The following is a 23,542-nucleotide window of genomic DNA, read 5'->3' on the forward strand; positions in this document are numbered from 1 at the left end:
GTCCTCCAAAGTTCTGAAAATTATACAAATCTTCATTAATCAGCCTATTACAACGGCTAGTAATGGAAAATTCTTTTCTACACTATGGCTGATTAAAACTTATTTAAGATATATGATATGGGGGGATAACTGTCCCTCCAGACCTAAGTTTGCCCTTGCCCCCAACCAAAATTTAGTTTCTTCAAAAATTGTGTCAAAGCTAAGATAAATCCGCATAATTCAAGCATCCAGAGAAAGGGTCAGTTTTATTAGTATATTATTGCTTTTATTGTACTATGTGACACATTTTTCATTTTTCACTGTCTTTTTCACTTGATTTGGGAAAATCGACCCCAACTTCGCTCCCCTTCTGGGATTTTGAAAAAATTATGCCACAGCAGGGATGGTATATCAAACCTTCGCCACAACACTCACGGACTGAAATCTTCAAAATAATGGATAAGTGGACAAGGACTTGGCAAGTAGTTGCAATTTGAAATTAAGTTTAAAAAAAATCTGAAAAACAAGTTTTTCAAAGAAAAGTAAAGGTTATATTAAACTTAAGATCGGGAGAAATAAAAATCTATGATAATTCAAACTCAAAACGACCTGAAATCATTATTAAAGAAACCTAAACGAACAGAAATTAAATAAACAACTATAGCAAACAAACATACAACTGGCACCATATAAACAAATTAACAAATCTTAAAACAAGTAAAACTTAAATTGAATATGTAAATGAAGCATAAAACAAAAAAAATATTTTACTATTAAGAAATAAATGAAATCCAAAGCGAACAGAAATTAAGTAAAACAATCTTAGCAAACAAAAATATAACAGGTGCTACTGCAAATAAATAAATGAATCTTAAAAGGAGTAAAACTTAAATCGAATATGCAAATCAAGCTTAAAACAAGCAAAAATCACTACAAACAAGAGTTTTGCTACTGAACCCTTTGTCCAAAGTGTAAAGCGTACTGTGTATTTGTCGCTTTATTAGAACGAATTATATTACAAATATTTTATTTTGTACTTAATAAAACATTGAAAATAAAAAGAAAATTGCAGTGAAATATTGTCTTGAGCTGATGAAGTTTCAGCTATTACTACTACTACTACTACTAACAACTCATCGCAGCACCAAGCCACCTGAGGCCAAAATAGCCACGCACGCCATCCCAATCTATTCAGTCTCCCTTTTTACATCCTCCCAGGAAGTTCCCATTTCCTATAAATCTTACTTTATGAAGTCTTCCCACCGAAGACGATTACGACCTGCTTTCCGTTTAACCCTTGATGGTTGGCCAAAAAGAACAATCTTCGGTAATATGTCATCCTTCATCCGCAAGAAATGCCCTAGCCATCTCAACCTTTCTCTCATTATAGCCCTAGGGAATGAACCACATTTTTCGTATAGCCTACTGCTTAAATTACTGTCAGTCAGCTGAGTACCCAGAAAAACCCGTAGGACAATTTTTTTGGAAAACATCTAGCCAAATTTCATCCACTTTGCTGTATCGCCTAAGCTCCAGAGCCATATTTTACTACTGTCATCACTGTAACTTCTAATATTCCAATCTTGGTTTGTAGACTTAATTTCCTATTCTTCAAAACTTTTTTTAACTATGAAAAGACAACCCTAAGCCTTGGTTTTTCTACTTTTAACATCTTCACTGCTCCTACCGTCTTACTAATCAATACCTACAGTCCTATTGTCTACTAATAATACTAATAAGGTAAATGAAGCTACCCACCTGATCAATATTTTCGTTACCTAACGTCACCTTTTCATCATCACTTATTCTTAGCCTTAGTGATTTAGTCTTCTTAAAATTAATTTTCAAACCTATTCTACCACCCTGAACTTGAAAAACCTCTAAAAGCTCATTCATTTTGCTCACACTTTCATCAAGGATGCTCAAATCATCAGCATAATCTGAGTCCAGGAGAGTTTTCCTTCCCATTTGATTCTGTGTTTACCCATTGTCTTTCCTGTGCTCTTTAAGACAAAATCAATCAGAATGATCCATATAAAAGGGGATAGAACACAACCCTGCGTAACTCTTGATCTAATACAAAACCAGCTGCTAACCTCATATCCCTCCTTAAGCGCAGCAGTGTTATTCTCGTACATAGCACTAATCACTTTAATATATTTGTCTGGTATACCATACCTTTTTTAAACCTGTTCTATCAACAGAAATGCTCGCTTGATCATAATCTATAAGCTTGAGAACCAAAGATGATTAAAAACTCAGGCACTTCTCAATTATTAACCTAAGAATGAAAATTTGGTCGAGACATCCTCTACCATTTCTAAAACCGCACTGTTCTTCTCTTAAAACTTTATTTACAGCTTCTCTCAGTCTAAAAAGTATCATATTATTAAGTAATTTGCTACTTACAGTGAGCAGACTAATGCCTCGATAATTACTATACTCACTCTTATCACCTTTCTTATACAGCGGTTTAATTAAGGTTTTCCTAAAATCGTTAGGTACTTCCCCTTTTTCAAAAATCATATTCATAATCTTCAGTAGCTTATTTCGAACCTCAGAGCCACCATATTGAGGAAACTCATTTACCACACCATCAATACCGGGAACCTAATTCTTCCTCACAAAACAAATCTTTCTCACATCCAATGTATCACAAACTTCTTCGTTTCCCTCTTTATCTTTTCCTGCAATTCTATCTCATTTTAGGACATTCTCAAAATGTTTTGCCCATCTCTCTTTAACTCTTTCCTAATTACTAATTGTGGCCCCGTTCTTATATTTAACTGGGACCGGTCTGGATGGACTACTCCCTCTCAATTTATAACATGCCAGTAAAATATTTTACTATTATGCCACTTAGCTGCATCTTCCAGATCCTCGGCAAATTTATCCATGGCCTCCTCTTCACAACTTCTGTGTTTATATATTTTAATGTTTTCTTTACTTTCTTTATATTTCTTTTGTTTTCAAATGATCTATCACTCAAATAATTCTTGTACAAGCCCCTTCTGCTTTCTGTTAAGCTTCTTCACTAGTATTCCTAACTACAGTCAAAAAAATTTTTCCCTAAGACACCATCTGCAACTTCACAAATTGTTTTCTATTTTTATTCCAACCATCTTCCACATTTTCAAATTTTAAACTCTCAAGTTTAGTATTCAACTCTTTCTAGAAAGTTTCTCTCAAATTCTCATTCTGGAGACTCCCAACATTATAACATCTCAGGAGGAAGTTACCCTTCTAAAATTTAAGCTTTAAATTAACCCAGACACAACAAGATAGTGATCTTCACTTTTAACTGCACTCCTATATACCCTAGTATCTTCTATTGATCCTGCCAGTCGTTGCTTTACTATAACATAATCAATAAGGTTGGCTGTCTTACCATAACGTTAATATCATATTAACTTATGGGCTATTTTATGAACAAACACCGTATTGGCTATAACTAGATTGTTATACCTATAAAAATTTTACGCACTGCCGCAGTTGTCCCCCAATAAAGGATCTTCCCACGATGGCGTTCTGCGTCACCATCCAATTTAACCCATTAATTGCAAGAGGTTTGTAACTCATAGGACATGTGGACACGTCAGTGGGCCATGTTGAGTGCATATTTGAGGGGCCTTTTTCCTCCTCCACCGCTATTTATGGCCCCGTGAGAGGGTCCCCTAGTTTCTATCATGGACCCCAGGGACATGGTCCCCCTCAGTCCCTGCCTCCTATGGAGGTACCCTACAGATCTGTAGGGCGTTCTCCTAGTGCCTACTCGGGACACGCTGAGTGGCCTGAGGGAGGCCCCTTAAAGCTGGCAAATGGTAAATACATTTTCTTATAATTAAAATTCGGCTTTTTGATAGAAAAAGCAGTGACCCAACAGCAAATGACGCTTGACAAAGGAAATAAAATGGGAATAGTCATAAATGAAGGTTTTTCGTTTATCCAGTGGTAACATATGCCAATTTTTAGATAAGAGTTTAAGTGAAGTTAGCATTTCACTATAAAAAAAGTTTAAGTTTATTAGGTTTTCGGAGACTGTGTAAGACATATATAGCTTTTACTTTTACTGTTAGAAAAAGAGGCCGCAGCCAACTCGTGTTTGTAGGGATTTTTGTTCGTTTTAAGCTTGATTTTTATATTCAATTTAAGTTTTACTCATTTTAAAATTTATTTATTCATATATACTAGTACCTGTCTTATGTTTGAATGCTATGATTGTTTATTTAATTTCCGCTCATTTTAGGTTTAATTTATATTGTAACAATACAGATTTTTTGTTTGTTTTACGCTTTATTTGCATATTCAACTTAAGTGTTACTTGTTTGTAAATTTATTTATTCATTTATATGGTACCAGTTGTATGCTTGTTTGGTACGGTTGTTTATTTAATTTCTGTTTGTTTGGGTTTGTTTATTCTTTAGTAGTAGTTTCTGGTCGTTTTGAGTTTGAATTATTATAAATTTATTTTTGCTGATCTTAAGTTTAAAATGGTCTTCGAAAAACTTTGTAATCTGAAATTATTTTAAATTAATTTTTGTTCATATTTTGACCGCAAAAGTTTTAAGCTTTTCAAAATTTCCTATTTCAAAATCAATTTTTTTTCAACATCAAAGTTTTATCGAAACATAAAATCTAGTAACAAAGTATCAAAGTTAAGAAAGTTCAATGTAATAAGCAGGCGAAATTGCAAAAGTCTGTAGCCATTACTGTTTTCTTTTCCTACACCAAATTTACCTAGGCTAGAATACCATCTATCCCTATTTCTAATAACCCGGGCGTGAAAATCTTCTGATAAAAATACCATATTTATACCTGGAAATCTGTATATTTGCACCTATAGCTGTAAATAAAATTTAGCCGAGTCGGTTGGTGCGCTGGATTTGGGATTCTTTGTCTGAAAGGACGCGGGTTCGAATCCCAGTGTACCCAATTGTTCAGTTTGGGACGGGAGTCAGTGGCGTGACTCTGTAAGCTTAGCCAGAGTTGACCCAGCTTTAAATGGGTACCTGGAGAAATCTGGGGAAGGTAAACAGGAAGGGTGTGCGAAAGCACAGGATGGTTGGCCCTCAACCCCCCATTGCACTTAATCCGTGTAAGAAAGGGGCTGTTCCCTTCTCAACGCCCCAATCTTTACGCTAAAGTTTGATTCTTTCTCTCAATTCTACTTTATTAAACAGTAGAAAACTTTTGCGTAAAGAGCGGGGTGTTCAGAAGGGAGCAGCTCCTTTCATACACGGAGTGATTTCTGTTCGTTTTAAGTTTCAATGTCGCTCCATGCTTTCAGTTAAAAAAACTAGTTTTTTTATTTAATGTCTTGAATGTTTTTGAATTAATGCATGTTTGATTTTGGCTCTCCGCACAAAAATTTTTAAAATGAAATTTACATATTAATTCTTTTTTTTGGCTAAATGGCTTTCTCTTAGTTTTGATCAGACGATTTTGAGAAATAAAGGTTGGGGAAGGAGGCCTAGTTGTCCTCCAATTTTTTGTTACTTAAAAAGGCAACTAGAACTTTTAATTTTTAACGAGCGTTTTTATTTGTAAAAAATATAGGTAACTTAAGAAATAAATTACATAACAAACTTCTATATTCTTATATTTTTATTACGTATATGAGGGGGTTTGTCCCCTTGTTAATACCTCGCTCTTCACAATAAACTTTAAGTTTTGTCCCAATTCTTTAAGAATGAGCCCTGAATCAGAAAGGCCGTAGAAGAAATAATTAAAATTACTAAAAATACTTCTGCATAAACAGTGAGGTATTTAGGAGGAGAAGAACCCCTCATATGCGTAATAATCTCTGTTCGTTTTAAGTTTTAATACTACTCGTTACTTTCAATTGAAAATTTTTTTTATGTTTATTTTTTCATTTTTTTATAGTAATGCTAGAAAATCCTTCGCCCCTTTAATTGAATTTCTCTTCCCCCATGACATATTCCTCCAAGGAAAGAACCTCCCACATAGCCTCCTCCCCTAAACCCCTCCCAAACCAAAAAATCCCCCTCAAAACGTCTGTACACTTCACAATAACCATTACTATATGTAAACACTGGTCAAAGTTTGTAACTTCCAGCCCCTCCCCCGGGAACTGTGGGGGAGTAAGTCATCCCCAAAGACATATGTTTTATAGTTTTCGATTATGGTGAACAAAATGGTTATCTCAAAATTTTAATTTGTTGACTTTGGGAAAAAATGAGAGTGGGATGGGGCCTAGGTGCCGTCCAATTTTTTTGGTCACTTAAAAAGGGCACCAGAACTTTTCATTTCCGTTAGAATGAGCCCTCTTGCGACATTCTAGGACCACTTGGTCGATACGATGACCCCTGGGGTAAAGAAAAAAACAACAACAAAAAAAAACACGCACCCGTGATCTGTCTTTTGGCACAAAAAATACGAAATTCCACATTTTTGTAGATAATAGTTTGAAGTTTTTGCAATAGGGTTCTCTGATACCCTGAATGCGATGATGAGATTTTCGTTAAGAATCTATGACTCTTAGGGGGTGTTTCCCCCTGTTTTCCAAAATAAGACACATTTTCTCAGGCTCGTAACTTTTGATGACAAATATTAAATTTAATGAAACTTATATATTTAAAATCAGCATGAAAATCCAATTCTTTTGATGTATCTTTTAGCATCAAAATTCCGTTTTTTAGAGTTTCGTTTACTATTGAGCTGGGTCCCTCCTTACTTCAGTTCGTTACCACGAACTGTTTGATATTTGCCTTCGAGGCTCCTCAAGAGCTTAGAGCTGGAATCGTAATTGATGGGGATTAGTCCCCTCGTCAATACCTCATTCTTTACATTAAAGATTGAATTTTGTCCCAAATCCTTAAGAGTAACCCCTGATTAACAAAGTCCTTTGAATAAATAGTTGAAATTGCTAAAAATACTGTTGCTTAAGGAGCAAGGTATTGTGGAGGTGACGAAACCCCTTATATAAGTAATAGTTCATGTTTATTTAAAGTTTGAATGCTGCTCATTACTTCCTGTTGAAAACAAATTATTTATTCTCATTTTTTTTTAATAATGCTCGAGAATCATGTACCCCCTTTATAGAAATTCTCTTCCCTCATGAAAAATTTCCCCATGGAAAGATCCTTCCGCTTGGCCTCCGCCCTGCGACCCACCCCAACGTGAGAAAGTCTCCCTGAAAATGTCTGTACATTTCATAATTCACAATTACTATATGTAAACAATGGTCAAAGTTTTTAACTTGCAGTCCCTCCCTCGGGGACTGGGGTTCCCGAAATGCATCTGGTAGAAATTTTAGGATGGCCTTTTGTCGTCTTTGAATTTTCGAAAAGAGCTCACTCGATTGAAAATTGAAATGACCAGTGCCTTTTATAATATTCAAAAGTGATTGGAGGGTAATTATCCCCCCTCCCACACCCACGATCTTCCCAAACACATTCTGTCAAAATTTTGCGATAGCCACTTTGCTCAACGTACTTGAAAAGTCCGGAAATTATGTCTTTGAGAATGACAACTCCCATAGCCCTCAGGCCAGGGGTTATAAGTTATGCCCTGGAGGTATAAAAGGTATAGGCCTACATAGAAAGGATTATCATAAAAAAATAAGAATGGGCTTATCCACCCTCCGAACTTTTTTTAGTAGTCCACAAGGGGGGGCAACTAACCCCCTTCCCATGTCCACAATTTCTTCAAATACATCTAACAAAAATTTTGAGATATCCATTTTTGTTCACTGTAATTGTAAGGTCCAGAAATTATATCTCTGAGTATTACAACCAAGCCACAGTCCCCAGGGAAAGAGTTGTAAGTTATGCCATGGGGGCATTCAAGGAATATATAGAAAGAGTAATCGTATAAACTTCGGTTAAGAGTCTTTTTATTCGTAATCAGAAGTTTTAGTACCCTTTTTAAGAATCAGAGTGATTGGAATGTGGATACTCCCCTTCCACACCTCGTTTTTAGCAAAAGGCAAATACATTTGAGATATATTCAATTCAATTCAATTCAATTCAATTTATTCAAATAAAACTACAATATAACACCAATAATAATAAAGATCCTGGAAGCGAACTTGTTGAGGACCATAACCACAAAAAATTGAAAATGAAGAAGAGAGAAAAAAATAGAAAAGAGAAAACATGAGTAACTAAAGCAAATTGAATAAGAATTTAGAGAGTTATAATATCAAAATTTTAGTACATTGCTATACAGCATGCGAAAACTTGTGGATAGCTCGACACTGGAGGGTATTATATTCCATTGAAGTATAGATTTATAAATGGGGGATCGCTGGGCGGAACTAGAGACACACTTGGGGACAATGAAGGAACGGTTGGATGAACGGAGACAGAGGCCTTCAGAATTATTAATATTAAAATAAGATAATAATTGAGGAGGAAGATTTTTATGGTAAGCGGAGTATGCAAGGTATAGATTTAATTTTTTGATGATTTGTTCAAAAGGGATAATACCAAAATCGGAGTACAGGTCCTGGGTGGGATATAGTCGGGGCAGCCGAAAAACTGGTTTGATGGAACGGTTTTGGGCAGATTTTAATTTATTGTTGACTGAAGGAAAAGTGTTGCCCCAAACAGATCCACAGTATGAGATATATGGGTAAATAAAAGAGTAATAAAGGGTGACAAGGATATCGGGAGGAAGAAAATAATTCGCACGATTAATCATACTTACCTGTCGCAAAATTATGGCTCTGATGTAGGACACGTGTGTTGCAAATGATAGGGAGGAGTCTATGTGAACACCAAGAAACTTGGCAACTTCGACCTGTGGGAGGAGATTGGTAGAATATTTTAGGCCAAGTGCTTGCTGAGCTTCATTTTTTTTGTAAGGGGTTCGAAATAATACAACCTGACTTTTCTTGATGTTAATGGTCATGCAGTTAACTAGACACCACTCCTCTACTCTATTCAGAAGGGTCTGAGTAGAGGCGACAACGGATGGTAAATTAGGACCGGTGATGAAAAAGTTGCTATCGTCAGCGAAAAGTACTGGGTGCACTGATGGACCCAGGTCCGTAACCAAATCATTAATATAAAGGAGAAAAAGTATTGGACCAAGAACAGAGCCTTGTGGGACGCCCCTTCGGACAGATAGGGGATGTGAAGTCAACCCGCCCAGACTCACACTCTGTACTCTACCAGAGAGATAAGAGCCAAACCATGAGAAAGGAACTCCACGAATCCCTAAGTTGTTGAGTTTACTTAATAGAACACTGTGATCAACCATATCAAAGGCCTTAGAAAAGTCCAGAAATAAGCCCAATACAGTATTTTTAAGGTCAAGTTGGGAACGTATAAACTGTGTGGCGTCTATTAGTGCATGAGCAGTTGAAAATTTGGAACGGAAGCCATATTGATGGGGAGAAATCAACGAATCTGAAGAATGAATCCCAAATAAAAAGGGAGAAAGACGTCGGAATATAATTCTCTCGAGCACTTTAGATATAACTGGGAGAAGTGAGATTGGACGATAATTACTTATCTCAGACGGATCGCCTTTTTTATGAATCGGGATAACAATTGCTGATTTAAATATTTCTGGGAAGACTCCATTGGTCATAGACAGGTTTGCTATGTGCACAATGGGTTCACAAACATAGGAAGATACGGTCCTAAGAAGCTTATTACTTATGCCAAAGAAGTCAGGTGTACTACTATTAGAGAGACATTTGATAACTTGAAGCACCTCTTTACGATCAGTTGGAGAGAAAAACATGGATCCAGGATTCTTGCTAGGTTGTACTGACTGGGAGAAGGAACAGGAGTTAGCATTTGGAATATTAGTGAAATAATTATTAAAAGCATCCGGTACTGAACTTGGGTCAATTAATCTGCCACTGATGTCCTTAAGGTTAAGAGGTACAGATCTTGAACTTCTTTTTTTTGAAAGAATTTCATTTATTGTTGACCAAATTTTTTGCAAGTTCCCTTTGCAATGAGAGATTTTCGAATAATAATAATTTTTTTTTGCTTCCCGGACAAGTTTGGTATATAAATTTTTGTATTTTTTATAATTAGTCAGGTCAATAACGTTACTGGTTTTGCAAGCTAACTTATATAGGTCATTTTTTCGGTATGAAGAGATTATCAGGCTATTAGACATCCAGGGGCGTATATGGCTAGTTTTTCGGTTTGATTTACGAACTGGAAAGGTTGAACTGATAAGATCACTCAGTCCTTGTGTAAAACCATTTGTGGCTGAATTAACATCCTGACAATCCAAAACCTTGGACCAGTCAAAGGATTTCAAACGATCCGTGAACCTGTTCATATTCACAGTATTATATATTCTATTATACGTAGGGGTTTTAGTTCTAGAGGGCTGAGTAGTTGGTAGGGAGGGTAGCGAGAGATAGATTGGAAAGTGATCTGACAGGTCAGAAAATATTATTTTGGAGGACAGGTGGTTTCCCAGGGAAGTGGATACAAAAATGTTGTCAATTACAGTAGCTGTAGACCTCACAGGATCAACTCTAGTAGGAAAAAGGATTGTGGGAAGAAGACCACTTGAGGTGAATGTTTCAAAAAAGGTATCACAATCATTATTATTGCTAACATTTAGTAAATTACAATTGAAGTCCCCAAAAACTATTGCCTTCTTTTGTGGTAAATTAATAAAACTAGAAAAATCATCAAATAGGTTACAAAAGAAAGGGGTCGGAAATGAGGGGGGCTTATAAAATAATGAAAAAATAAAAGAATTCTCGTCAACACTTATGTCTACGATTATTGAATAAATGCATCTATTATTTATAGGTTGCGAGAATAAGGATTCACAGTCTAATAGCCTGGTGAATTTCAGACTTGACCGGATGTAAAGAGAAATGCCGCCAGAGGACTTGGTTAATTTTCTTTCAATATGAATAGCTTGAAAACCAGGGAGGGAAAATTCATTCTTATCATCAATTTCTGAAAGCCATGTTTCCGTTATTCCAATTACGTCGAAAGGGCAGTAACCATTAATTAAAACTAAGTCTTTAAAATTAGCCCACTTATCCCGTATACTTCGGATGTTAAAGCAAATTACATTAAGTTTGGTCTCTTCCATTAGCCTAGGTTTCACATTTTTCACAAAATCAAAAGTGTCGAGATATTCACAGTTAATTTGGTTTAAAGGGCTATCGAGGCTAGCTAAGGGGCTGGTGGGCAAATTATTTTGGTCATCGTAATAGTTAAAAACAACATTATTACACAGTGATAAATTCGTGAGAAACGTAAAATCTTGTACGGTGCACATTTAAACATCCATTGTGGTCTGAGTTTCATCATCTCCTTGATTAGAATATTGGAAATCTTCTTCAGCCGACGAAATATCATTGGTGGTAATTTTGGACTGGGATGGAAAGTTTGCCGTTTTTTTCTTAGATTTCAAGCCTTTGACTAGGGCAGTGGCATCGATTACCGTCTTGGGGGTTGTGGCAATTTCAGAGCCTGCATTGATTTGATTTGCAGTTGAGTCTACAGGCTTAACTAGCTTTGATGTGGAATCTATGTCCTTTTTCATGGAGGATAATTGAGCCATAGCTGTTTCTAATATGTCATCACGTAGGAGTTTAGTGATAGCTTTCTTCTTGAGAGTATTTTTGGTTTCCTCAGCTTCATTACTAACCTCAATTAAGTGACTGACTGTGAGATAAGTTGCAAGCCTTTGCCATTCTTGGCTATTTTTAGATGAATCTTTTGGAGGGCAGGATGTTGAAGTAAACTTAGGTAAGGGATGGGGGGAATGACTAGAACCTTGAGTATGAACATTATTTGCCTCTTTTGGAAATGATACTGTCTTTGCATCTGCTACAGCAACTGTTGCTTGGCTTCTACTGGGCCGATGGGGTGTGGGTTGCCAAGGGATTCTTGCAGCTACAACTGAGTAGGGTAGGTTCATTTTATCAGATGTTCTAAGGATTACAACTCGCTTTTGGTGAGCTGGGCAAGATTGTTTTTGGAGGGCTGTGTGTCCCTTCCGGTTACAATTTCTGCAGAAAGGGTCTGACTCAGGGCATTCACTAATTGCGTGGCCTGTTTTCCCACACTTAAGGCAAGACGGATGGGACTGTTTGCAGTGTTTTTTGCTGTGGCCGTGGGCTAGACAAGTGGAGCATTGTAGGGGCTTAGGCTTATAAATCTTGTAAAAAAGAGACATACCGTACAAGAATATTTCTCCGCTTAGCTCAACTTTGCAGGAAATGAGGATTGAACGGCTAGGGTGAAGAAAACCTTCTTTGTTTAAACTTAGCCTTATAGCAGTTGAAGGATTGATGAGAAGACCTGAAGAATCTATTAGTTCAGTTTGTATTTCCTCCACTTTTACACTGGTATCAACACCATACAGCACATACTTGTGTAACTTTTCCACATCTTTTTTTGTGGCTAAAATTTTTGAGCCATCAAGAATTATTTCTTTGGATTTTGACAGGACATGGTCTGCCGCCTGAGAAGACGTAAAGTAAATATCAATAGACTCGTCCTGCTTGAAAACAAGTTCAAAATTCACCTTGGTGATCAGAAAGACGGCTTTCCTAATTTGCATTATTCGATCTTTTGAAAAGGGTTGGCCATTGGTTTTCTTGATTGAGACAGTATAATAATTGGGGTGATCGTTAGCACTTGTTTCTGGGACACTTGAAGAGAGGGGTTGCACTATCGTTGGTGAACGAGTTTCATCCTTTTTCCTCTTTTTGCCAGGCGTCTCACCTCTTTCATTAGAGGTAGTTTCGGCTAAGGCCTGAATTCCTGACAAGTGGCTAACAGTTTTGGATCGCGTAGTTGGGGGGGTTCTAGGAAGAGTTTTATAGGTAGGTCGGAATGGCGACCGGCTAAGGGTTTCAGTGGGAGTATCCTTCTCGGGTGGTAGCCTTAGGGGCTTTTTTCCCGTCATTTATTCCGACGAGATACTGCAGATTCACAAACTTAATCACAGTTTTTAATCAGCGATAACACCAATATATTCAATTATACACTAATAATAACTCACTGTGTATGAAGTGAGCAATCCCTCACAATTAAGTCCGCAAGTTAATTGCGCAATCACAATACAGTACAAAAAGTAATCCGATTAGGTTCATAAGCTAGTTCCTTTTAGTTCAGATACTAAATTCACCTTTCTTTTTTTCATATATGAAAATTTACAAAGAAATGTCAGCATATGTCAATTTAACTGACATTCCATTGTTATTTGTTTTTGTTTTTTTTCTCAGTGAAGCGCGAATTGTATTCTGGTCTTGAGAGAGCATTGGGGCTGTTAGCCTTGTTATGTTAATTTTTGCTCTTTTTGAATCTAACTCGGCTACTGAGGGTTTTGAGATTTATTTATTTAATGATAGTGATTTGTGGTAGTTTTACGCTTGGAAGATTATTTAGCTTTATTTTTGTTCATCCTTGGCTGAATGGAGCTCTTATTATTAATAAAAATTAGCTTACGTAACGAACTTCTGTATTCTCAGGTTTTTTTTACGTATATGAAGGGGTTCACCCCCTCGGAAGTACCTCGCTCTTTACGCTAAAGCTTAAATTTTGTCCCAGTTTCTTAAGAATGACCCCGATAAATAAATAGTTGAAATTACTAAAAATGCTTTAGCGTAAAGAGTGAGGTATTAGGAGGAGGTGAGCCCATCATATACGTAATAATTTCTGTTCGTTTTAAGTTTTAATGCTTCTCCTCACTTTCAGTTAAAAAAAACTTTTTCATATTTATTTTTTCATTGTTTTTCTTAAATAATGCTAGAAAATCCTCCGCTCCCTTCATGAAACTTTTCTTCCCACATGACAAATTTCTCCCAAGGAAAGTTCCCCCATCATATCCCCCTCTTCTCAACCCACCCCCAACCTAAAAATCCCCCAGAAAATGTCTGTACACTTCCAAATAACCATTACTCTATGTAAGCACTGGTCAAAGTTTGTAACTTGTGGCCCCTCCCAGGGGGACTGTTGGGGAGTAAGTCGTCCCCAAATACATAGTTATAAGGTGTTTTGACTACGTTGAATAAAATGGCTATCTTAGGATTTTGATCCGGTGACTTTGGGAAAATAATTAGCGTGGGACGGGACCTAGGTGCCCTTCAATGTTTTTGGTCACTTAAAAAGGGCACTAGAACTTTTCATTTCCATTAGAATGAGCCCTCTCGCAAGATTCTAGGACCACTGGGTCGATACGATCACACCTGGGGAAAAAACAACAACAACAAACAAATAAACACGCATCCGTGATCTGCCTTCTGGCAAAAAATACAAAAATCCACATTTTTGTAGATAGGAGCTTGAAACTGCTACAACAGGGTTCTCTGATACGCTGAATTTGATGGTGTGATTTTCGTTAAGATTCTATGCCTTTTTTCCCCCTATTTTTTAAAATAAGGCAAATTTTCTCAGGCTTGTAACTTTTGATGGGTAAGATTAAACTTGATGAAACTTGTATATTTAAAATTAGCATTAAAATTCGATTCTTTTGATGTAGCTATTGGTATCAAAATTTCATTTTTTAGAATTTTGGTTACTATTGAGCCCGGTCGCTCCTTACTACAGTTCGTTACCACGAACTGTTGGAAATATTAAGAAGCTTTTTTAAAAGTACTAAAAAGCTTTACCATAACGAGCAAGGTGTTGAGGAGGGGGGAATTCCCTTCATATAGGTAATAATTTCTGTTTGTTTTAAGTTTGAATGTTGCTCCTTATTTTCTGTTGAAAAAACTTGTTTTTTGTTTTTTTATTTAATACCTAAAAGGTTTGATATATGTGAATACCATGGTATAATAAGAAGCTTGTTGTACTCAGAAGCTTATTCGGAAGAAGAGGGTAAAGTACAAAAAAAAAACAACATAAAACAGACGAACTATTTAAACCTGGTGACCAAATCCCTACATTCAAAATAGGAAAGGGTCTGAAAGCACCCCTCTCTCTAAGTACATCTCTGAATATACACAACTGTCAAAATTAACTAATTTTCTAAAGGAAAAACAGGTTTCTAGCGGGAGTTTTATTCCAGAAGCAGGCTTAAGCATTTTGGGAATAAAAAGACGCTCGTCTCAGCCAAAACATTTGCATAACATTATTAGTTCGAAAAGTACGAGATTGAGTGTCTTCTTCCGAATTTCAGGGCAGGTACTTAGACACAAAATCATTTCCCCCATGTCCCTTGTCATAAGATGGATGATGCGCTTGTTTATGTTCGAAATATTAGCCCAATGGTCTGAAAAATTTGCAAAAGTTTCTTTTACTAGCAGTCCTGAATTGTTTTTTTTTTCTTCCTTCTTTAAGATACAGAAGGCATTAACTTTTATTACAGCAATTCCTTATCTTTTTTCAAGTCATCGACTTCATAAGTATGCCTAGTGATAATTAGAAGGCGCTTCCGCCGGCAGGGGGGCAATAAAGGCCCAGGGTATTGTAAATGATAAGCGTTTTCAAAAGCGAAGACTTCGTTTTTTGGCATCCAAAAAGAAAAATAGCATTAATGTCGCTGGGTAAATTTCTTGGGGCAAAATTACAAAGTAAACGACTTAATGATTATTGCAAGAAAAAAAAAAGCGAATTGTTAGGTTAACTCCTAAATCAAACAGCTATTTTAGACGGATGGATAATAATGTGTGCAAGAACTAAAGTGTTGCCTATAAGGCTGAACGCACAACTTATTCAAGGAGGAAGCCAGTGAAACATATTCTATGTCAGAGGAATCTGAAGACCATTTTTTTTTCGAAAAAGTAACATATTTTTTTACAATAATGTGTGAAAGAACTAAAGTGTCGCCTATAAGTCTGATCGCACAACTTATTCAAGGAGGAAACCAGTGAAACATATTCTATGTCAGAGGAATTTGAAAAGCATTTTTTTTCGAAAAGTGTCATATTTTCTTCTAAATTTAGCAAATTTATATTAAGTAAAATTTTTGGATATCCGTGGAGGAGAAATGTGTCTGATCCCTCTCTCATAAGGGCATCTAAGTTAGGTTAAATGGTTTTGTACTCTATCGATCTTTAGCCTATCAAAAAGTTAAACCACCCCAAGGGGGGTTTGCCACCCTTGGAGTGGTTTACTTTTTTGAAAAGTCTAGTTTATTCGTGTTTTTATTTTGTATATATTTGTTCCTATCTTAGAATGTGTCTTTCTTTTTCTTTTCTTCTTTGTTTTTGATACTCCATCCCCATGCCTTTGTGTTATTGATGGGTTATAAAGCACATTCATTCATATTCGTGAAATGAAAATATGTTGTTACAGATTTCACATTGCTTTGTTTAAAAATTATCACCAAACTACTCGATCACCTATGTAAGATTTCTCAATTTTATTCCTCTTTTGTTTTGTTCTCTTTAACTTTTGTTAACTTTTGTTTCTCTTTAACAAAATGTTTTTTGTTTCTCTTTTTTTCTTTTCTTTAATTTTTTCTTTTTTTTTCTTTAATGTTTCTCTTTTTTTTAACTTTTGTTTCTCTTTAAGTGTTTGGGGATTAGCAAGAGTGCATTAAGAGTTTTTGATGTGGCAAAAAGCTTTGAAATCTTACCGCAAAAAATTTTAAAAGGGGAAAAATTTTGAATTTTTGAAAAGAACTGTCATTTTTTTCCAAATATTATACGTTTTTAAAATTCCAGTTTAAGTTTTCCATGAGGTGTGGGGTCTGGTAGTTCCCCATTCGGGAGTCTATTTTCCTTTAAGTGATTTTTTTTATGACATTAACCTTTATCCCATTAATTTTTTCCTTGTATTCACGGAATTAAGCATTGAAACAGAGACTGACATGATCTAGGGGTTGCCCACTTTACGCCACCTGGTGTACATCTCAGAGCACCAAGTGTGCTAGACAGTCCCATCACAATTCGCATACACCGTCGGATCTGCGAGGTTTTTGAAAGCCGGTACCCCCTCGGACATACTATCTCATATACAATTGCATGTCAAGACTAAGTAGATTTGATTTTTTTTTTTTCCTGAGCATGAAAACTTAACGGTTGTGATAATACAGAAGGAGTTTTATGTTATTTTCCGAAAAGCTTAGCTTTACATATAGGGTTACAGTCAAGTCAACCCTATCTATTAGCTCAGTGTTTCTTTAGGTCTTTAACCTCGTTTTTCTTTTAAAATATATATAAGTTTCTGTTGTTGTTTCTTAATGTGTTATCCCTTTTTTTTTAATTTTCGAACAAATAGCTCTGAAAACAGAGCTTTCGATAGATACTCTAGTGGAAATTCATATTATCCAGTATACCATCTTTTAAATTTACGCAGGTTTGACTCTTGGCCATTACCTTTTATTTACCTTTATTTACCTGTATTTACCTTTTAAAATGGTAAATACAGGTCAATATATATATATATCCAAAATATTGAACCTGTATTACATTCATATTAACAAAAGTAGCCAATAAAGACATTTGTTATTCTAAAATTTCGATAATTTCCTAAAAATCCAAAGCCCTGCGTATGAACAAAATCTCAGAACCCAATAAAATAATTTTATGATTTCCACTTTATTGTTTTGTATATATCTCAAAATATAAAGCTATGTTTGGTATTCTGAAATTTTACCGCTTTCAAAACCTTGAACCTTAATTACATTCATGTTAGAAAAAGTAGCCAATAAAGACATTTTAAGTTCTAAAATTTCGACTATTCCCTAAAATCAAAAATCCTGCGTATGAACAAAATCTCAGAATCGACTAAAATAATCTTATTGTTTTATGGACATATAAGTAATAAAAAACTATTTATTTTGCAAAAACATCGACAATATCTCTTTTGGTTAAAAATAACAGATAATATATATAGATATAAATATATAATTGACTTTGTCTTTGAATTATTTGTCCTTTTTTTTTACTGTTTGGTAAATGACGACTTATACTTACTGACGACACGACTGCCTGTCCATGGATTATTCTTTATGGTTGATTACATTAAAAAAAACTAGTTTTTTTTAACTGAAAGTAAGGAGCGACATTAAAACTTAAAACGAACAGAAATTACTCCGTATATGAAATGGGTTGTCCCCTCCTCAACGCCTCGCTCTTTACGCTAAAGTTTGACTCTTGGCCACAATTCTACTTTTTAAAACAATTAAAAACGTTAGCGTAAAGAGCGAGGCGTTGAGGAGGGGACAACCCATTTCATATACGGAGTAATTTCTGTTCGTTTTAAGTTTTAATGTCACTCCTTACTTTCAGTTAAAAAAACTAGTTTTTTTTAATGTAATTTCTGAACGTTTTTGAATTAATGCATGTTTGATTTTGGCTCTCCACACATAAATTATTAAAATGAAATTTGCATATTAATTCTTTTTTGGCTAAATGGCTTTCACTTAGTTTTGATCAGACGATTTTGAGAAATAAGGGGTGGGGAAGGAGGCCTAGTTGTCCTGCAATTTTTCGGTTACATAAAAAGGCAACTATAAATTTTAATTTTTAACGAATGTTTTTATTAGTAAAAATACACGTAACTTAAGAATTAACTTACGTAACAAACTTTTATATTCTTAAATTTTTATTATGTATATGAGGGGGGTTTGTACCCTCGTTAATACCTCGCTCTTTACACTAAATCGTAAGTTTTGTCCCAATTCTTTAAGAATGACCCCTGAATCAGAAAGGCCGTAGAATAAATAGTTGAAATTACTAAAAATTATATAGCATAAAGAGCGAGGCATTTATCTCCTCCTAAATACCTCGCTCTTTATGCTAAAGTATTTTTAGAACTCCTCATATGCGTAATAATTTCTGTTCGTTTTAAGTTTCAATGCTACTCCTTACTTTCAATTGAAAAAACTTTTCCATGTTTATTTTTTCATTGTTTTTGTATAGTAATTTTAGAAAATCCTGCGCCCTTTTCATGAATTTCTGTTCCCCCATGACATATATCTCCAAGGAAAGAACCTCCCACATAGCTCCCTTCCCTCAACCCCACCCTCAAAACCAAAAAAAAATCCCCTGAAAACGTCTGTACACTTCCCAATAACCATTATTATATGTAAACACTGGTCGAAGTTTGTAACTTGCAGCCCCTCCCCCAGGGACTGTGGGGGAGTAAGTCATTCTCAAAGACATACCTATTATGGTTTTTGACTATGCGGAACAAAATGGCTATCTCAAAATTTTGATCCGTTGACTTTGGAGAAAAATGAGCGTGGGAGGGGACCTAGGTGCCCTCCAGTTTTCTTGGTAACTTAAAAAGGGCACTAGAACTTTCCATTTCCACTAGAATGAGCCCTCTTGCGACGCTCTAGGACCACTTGGTCGATACGATGACCCCTGGGAAAAAAAAACAAAAAAACAAATAAACACGGCCTCGTGATTTGTCTTCTGGCAAAAAATACGAAATTCCACATTTTTGTAGATAGGGGCTTGAAATTTTGCTACAGGGTTCTCTGATACGCTGAATGCGATGGTGTGATTTTCGTTAAGATTCTATGACTTTTAAGGGGTGTTTCTCCCCTATTTTCCAAAACAAGGCAAATTTTCTCAGGCTCGTAACTTTTGATGACAAAGACTAAATTTGATGAAACTTATATATTTAAAATCAGCATGGAAATTTGATTCTTTTGATATATATTTTAGCATCAAAATTCCGCTTTTTACAGTTTTGTTTACTATTGAGCCAGGTTGCTCCTTACTTCAGTTCGTTACCACGAACTGTTTGATTTCCAGTCCTTTTTTATAAGTCAAAATTTATTGGGAACTAACCAGCAACAGGGTGTATTTTCCACGGGGTTCATTATTTTCCAGAGGGTGTTTTTCGGGAAGGGTATTTTTTGGGGGCGAAAAAACGTATTTTCTTTTCCTAAAGGTTATCAGTTAGTTCTTAGGATTAGAATAATACCATTGAACAATTTTCTGATTTGGTCAAAAAGGAAAATCGTTTGGATCTAAAAATTTCATCATGATGTGATTTCCTAGAATATATAAGGTTTTCCACTTTCTATTGAAATTCCTGAGTATATTTTTGTATTTTTATATTGATCATTACTGCAGCGATTGCTACACTGCATTTAAGAGCGAACTATAGCCTATAGGATCCAATGTTTTAAGTTTTTTTTTAGAAAAAACACTCTAGGGTATAAATTGGGGCTGGTATCTTCCATCCCGCCCCCACCCCTTTGCCGTCCATTTTCAATCATATTTCATTTTTCAAAGAGTAGGGCAAACCCATTGTAAAAATAGTTTTTTCTCTGAGTATGTGACTTGTTTATCTTCCCCCTTCTTTAAAGGTCAAAGAGCCTTTGGGGAAATAGTAGAATGTAATATTGTATATGTATTTCATGATGAATAAATCTTATCTTATCTTACCAACAATATCAAATAAAACTTGTTTTGCCCCCTAGGTAAAAAGAATTTACACTGATTCGTTCGTATAAACTTTCTGACATTAATCGTGAAGTACCAAGAATATCAAAATAAAAATTTTCATTGGTCCCTGGGCCAAAATAATTTACAGGGATTGCGTTTGTATACATTTTCCGACACTAATCGTAAAAAGAATATCAAAGTAGAAACTTATTTAGCCCCCTAGGTCAAAATCATGTACATGTACTCGTATACACTTCCCGACACTAATATTAAAGTACCAAGAACGTCAAAATAAAAATATTTTCACTCCCTGGCCTGCCAGGCAAACTATGGAGTAGCCAATTTTTCCATAGTTTCATGCCAGGTATGACGATGGAGAGGAGTGTTTGATGTCCCGCCTCTAAATTTTTTGCCTTAATTTGAATGATACTCTTTTTCGTCATATTCTTAGGAAAATACTTTTTAAGTATTTTGATTTAAAAATTCAAAAACTAACAAAACTGTCCCCCCTCCCTCTTCTCCAAATATTTTGAAAAATAATTTGTTTCTTCTTATATTTTTGTGATAGACGCACACAGAATTGTGATGTGACATATTATAAGTTTTTAAGTGATAAACTGAATGTATTTTTATGAAGTTGAAATCAGGATAAAAGCCAATTCTTCCGATATGTGTATTACTATCAATATTCCATTTTGTAGAGTTACGGGTTTTATTAGATCGTTTTGCCCCTTACTTAAAGTTAGTTGTCATGAACAGTTTTTACAGTTTTTGCCCTGGGGTGACCGCTTCAAGCTATTATTCCCAGAATAATTGAAGAAGACCCATTAAAAAGGAAATCGAAAGTTCTACTAACCTTTACAAAAGATAAAAAAGATGCAAAATGCAAAACTATAATTTTGGCTCATATGGTGCCAAAAAGCCATATGGCTCATACGGTGCCAAAAAGCCATCGAGTGAAAATTCTCTCGCGGCATTCTAATTGCACAAAACTATTCTGCTTTCGTTCCGGATCGTTTTGTTTTCCAGTTAGACTTAGAGTCACGTCGTTAGAAGAGAAATTCATTCAATAAGCACAAAAAATGAGAATTTGGACCAGAATAGTCATTTTTACTTTGGCTGGTGAGTTTTTATTTTTTGGGGGGATGGGGGAGGGGTAAAGTTTCAGACCAGTCGTTTCCCTTATGAAAGTATGCTGGAGCAATAAGAAGCTCATTTTTGCGTTTTGCATAATTTGTTTCCCCTCTTTAATGGACTCATATAGGCTTTAACTATTTGTTAAATAAAAAAAAACAAGTTTTTTTTAACTGAAAGTAAGGAGCGACATTAAAACTTAAAACGAGCAGAAATTACTCCGTACATGAAAGGGACTGTTCCCTCCTCAACGTCCGCTCTTTACGCTAAAGTTTAACTCTTTCTCTCAATTCTACTTCATAAAACAGTAAATAACCTTAGTGGAATGAGCTGGACGTTGAAGAGGGAAGAGCCCCTATCATACACGGAGTAATTTTGGTTGGTTTTAATGTTGCTCCTTACTTTCAGTTAAAAATCCTTTTTTTTACTTTAATTTCTGAATGTTTTTGAATTAATGCATGTTTGATTTTGGCTCTCCGCATATGAATAATCAAAACAAAATTTGAATATTTATTGTTTTTTGCTAAATGGCTTTCTATTAGTTTTAATCAGACGATTTTTAGAAAAAGGGTGAGGGAGAAGGCCCAGTTGCCCTAAATTTTTCGGTTACTTAAAAAGGCAACTAGAATTTTTAATTTTTAACAAAAGTTTTTATTTGTAAAAACTATACGTAACTTACAAATTAACTTACGTAACGAACTTCTATATTCCTACATTTTTATTATGTATATGAGGGGGTTCGCCCCCTCGTTAATACCTCACTCTGCACACTAAAGCTTTAATTTTGTCCCAATTCTTTAAGATTGATCCCTGAATCACAAATGCTGTAGAATAGAAGGTTGAAATTACTAAAAATACTTTAGCGTAAGGAGTGAGGTATTTAGTATTTAGGAAGAGATGAACCCCCCATATGCATAATAATCTCTGTACGTTTTAAGTTTTAATGGTGGTACGTACTTTCAGTGGAAAAACTTTTTAATATTTATTTTTTCTTTTTTTTAATAGTGCTTGAAAATCCTGCGCTCCCTTCAGGGAATTTTTCTTCTACCATGACAAATTCCTCCAAGGGAAAACTCTCCTGCATACCCCCTTGCCTTAACCACCCCCCCAAAAAAATACCCATGAAAAGGTCTGTACACTTCCAAATAACCATTACTGTATGTAAACGCTGGTCAAAGTTTGTAACTCGCAGCCCCTCCCTTGGGGACTGTTGGGGAGTAAGTCTGCCCCAAAGACATAGTTATTATGTTTTTGGACTATGCTGAACAGAACGGCTATCTCAAAATTTTGATCTGTGGACTTTGTGCAAAAAATGAGCGTGGGAGGGGGCCTAAGTGCCGTCCAATTTTTTCGGTCAGTTAAAAAGGGCACTAAAACATTTAATTTCCGTTAGAATGGGCCCTCCCGCAACATTTTAGGACGACCTAGTCGACACGATCACCCCTGGGAAAAACAAAAACAAAAAAAACAAACAAATAAACACGCACCCGTGATCGGTCTTCTGGCAAAAAAAATACTAAGTTCCACAGTTTTGTAGATAGGAGCTTGAAACTCCTACAGTAAGGTTCTCTGATACGCTGAATGCGATGGTGTCAAGATCATCAAGATCTTACGACTTTTAGAGGGCGTTTCTCCCATTTTCAAAAACAAGGCAAATTTTCTCAGGCTCGTAGCTTTTGATGAGTAAGACTAAATTTAATGAAACTTATATATTTAAAATCAGTATAAAAATACTATTCCCAATAACCATTACTATATGTAAACACTAGTCAAAGTTTGTAACTTGCAGCCCCTCCCAAGGGGACTGTGGGGGAGTAAGTTTTCCCGAAAGACATAGTTATTAGGTTTTCGACTATGCTGAATAAAATGGTTATCTCAGAATTTTGATCCAGTGACTTCGGGGGAAAATAAGTGTGGAAGGGGGGCCAAGGTGCCCTCCAATTTTTTGGTCACTTAAAAAGGGCACTATAACTTTTAATATCCATTAGAATGAGCCCTCTTGTGAAATTCTGGGACCGCTGGGTCGATAAAATCCCTCCTCGGAGAAAAAAAAACAAATAAACACGAATCCGTGATCTGTCTTGTGGCAAAAAATACAAAATTCCACATTTTTGTCGATAGGAGCTTAAGACTTCTACTATAGGGTTTTCTGATACGGTATATCTGATG

At 35.6% G+C, this 23,542-nt stretch overlaps 1 long non-coding RNA gene across 1 annotated transcript in view; it reads left to right on the forward strand.

Annotated features, from left to right (window-relative positions):
* The first annotated feature begins 21,244 nt into the window (after positions 1-21,244).
* LOC136029998 (uncharacterized) overlaps positions 21,245-23,542 on the forward strand; it is a 33,971-nt gene continuing 31,673 nt past the window's right edge. The window contains exon 1 of the long non-coding RNA XR_010618152.1: positions 21,245-21,361. This is a non-coding gene — a long non-coding RNA (uncharacterized LOC136029998). The remainder of the gene's footprint in view (positions 21,362-23,542) is intronic.

This window comes from Artemia franciscana, chromosome 8 (genome assembly GCF_032884065.1).
Source record: "Artemia franciscana chromosome 8, ASM3288406v1, whole genome shotgun sequence".
NCBI classification, from domain to species: Eukaryota; Metazoa; Arthropoda; class Branchiopoda; order Anostraca; family Artemiidae; genus Artemia; species Artemia franciscana.